Source organism: Sinocyclocheilus anshuiensis, unplaced genomic scaffold (genome assembly GCF_001515605.1).
Source record: "Sinocyclocheilus anshuiensis isolate Anshui unplaced genomic scaffold, SAMN03320099.WGS_v1.1 scaffold213, whole genome shotgun sequence".
Taxonomy (NCBI): domain Eukaryota; kingdom Metazoa; phylum Chordata; class Actinopteri; order Cypriniformes; family Cyprinidae; genus Sinocyclocheilus; species Sinocyclocheilus anshuiensis.
In genome coordinates, this window is record NW_015540860.1 from 511,404 (window position 1) to 513,809 (window position 2,406).

Consider the following 2,406-nt stretch of genomic DNA (forward strand, 5'->3'; position numbering starts at 1 on the left):
TCGTCTCGTTTTGGTCAACGAAAATGAAGAGACATTTTAGCATAGTTTTTATTTTGTAAACCACATTTAGTCTCGTTTTTATTCGTCAACAATATTGCATTATACATTTAATTATAGTCATCGTCACATGACCAGCATTTACATTGCGTCTCGTCTCGTTTTCGTCACGTGATAAAGGTTCATTGACGACGATATTTAGTCATAATTTTCGTTGACGGAAGCAACACTACTCCCATGTAAGGCAGCCACTGCAAGCATACAGAATGCCCACACGGTTTTGGGGGTTCCCTACTCATTGGGCTTGCTGTATTTACTTGCAGTTCGTCTTCTATCTCATCCATACGCATCGTGTACTCAGTCACCATTTACCTGAACAAGTGTCTGATGATCTGTTATCTGTAGTCTAGGGTTGTCTGGACAAACTCGCAGAAGGCCTTTGGTGACAAACATGACTGGTGACATCACACTTTTTGATCAATATTCTAATTAGTGTTGCTATGGAAGTTTTAAAAGTCTATTTACATTTAAAATTATCTCGCTCGCTCTCTTCCTAGTATGGAAATTAACAAAATTGCCCACTTAAAAACATTATATTTGTACTTCTGCAGCAACCTAAGAGATTTGCTTGTCAATGTTTACGCACCAATCACACACAACTTTCACGGCGCATTCGACAGCGATTTATTCGAAAATAAACAAGTTCACACACACCGACTCCGACTTTATTTAAAGGTACAGTAAGTTATGCAATTTATTTATTTTGTGTTACTCTGTAGATGGTTGTAATGTAACTTACCTTGGGCCAAAACTATTATTATTTGCGGTAGATCTTCTTTCAGAATTGTCTAATTAGACTGAAACCACATGCATGCTGTTTGCTGATGAGAGGCAATAAATGGGGAGATGCATGTGTGATGCCAGAGATTCTGTTAATAAAAGAAGCAGTTCACGCCAAAATGAATATCTAATGGCAGACATTAGATACCATTTCTGTCAGTTTATTCGGTGACAGGCTGTTTCCACAGAAAATCAGTTTATGAAGCTTGCTAAAGCTCCTCCTCCTTTGACTTCCATTCAAACAGACCAGGGGCAAGTTCAAGCTCAAACCAGTGTGCACTGTTTTGCTACGGTTTCCGGTTTGAACGACATGTTTCCTGGAAACAGTGTGTAACGGTGTGCAACGGGGTTTGAGATGCGTTTTCTATGGTTTGGTGGGTGTGTCAAACATGTCAGCCCAATCAGCAGCAACATGTATATAAACCACGCGGTATTAAAGAGACAGCTCGCACAATGTAATTAACATCCAAATAAATTCACAAGAGCAAGTATATTGTTTGCACATGTTTATTTACATTAAAGGCAAAATAACTGAAATAATAAGAGCATAATTATAGATCTGGAACTTCTTTTTTAAGTCTGTCTAAATATCATTTAGTAATTGCAATGTCTTCTGGTCCATATCCTTTCCTTAGGAAGGTGTGCTAAATACTGATTAATGTAACATAAAAATACTATACATATTTATATATTTTGCTATTGTATTATGGAGTGACACCTTCATAAACTGTTCTATACCCCTCTGATTATATAATGGTAAATATTACAATATCATAGCACAACAACAGTGATCAGCAATAATGATAAGCCTAATACTCACAATAAAAATAATAAGGTCATATAGATCATAACACAGTCTCGGAGGTAAGAAGTGGATTATCCTTCACCTGAAATGTTTGTCTTTTCATCCTGAAATGCGAGGCAAATGTTGGATCACAATCATTAGGAACCACAGTTTCCACAAATCCCTTCACTCGATTGGGATGTTCTCTTTTATTCTGGAGGGCAAGGGCAGTGACTGTAACATCGAGCGTATTTTGCAGCATTAAACACGTATTTATACCGATTTCATCAGGCTCCAAAAATTCTTCAAAAAGAACACAAAGAATGGCCTTCTCAGCTGCCATAGTTGCATCTCTTGCGTCATCAGAACAGGGTGTTCAACGCACCACTGTTTCTGTTTAAAAAAACGTTTTGCACCGTTTTGGTCGGGGCTGAACGCAGCCCAGCTTCTCTTCTTGCTGGGATCCGTTTACACCAACCAAATTTTAGATATTTGCAGGGCCACACATCCGGCCATGCTGCTACATTTGTGTAATATAATGGTTGCCGTTTTTGTGTCTGTGCTGCTGGCCTTATGCAGAGCTATTTTTTTTTCTTTTTCTTTCTTTCTTTTCTCTTTTTTTTTAAATTAAATAAAACAAAGAATACTGGAGTATTTTATTTACAAGAAAATACTATTTCATTCTTTCTACTTCTAATTTTCAAGTTTATTTCAGTATGTTTTCTTACTTGCCATTTGTAATTATTCGTGAATTTACTAGCAATTTCTGAGTGAAAAGTGTTTCA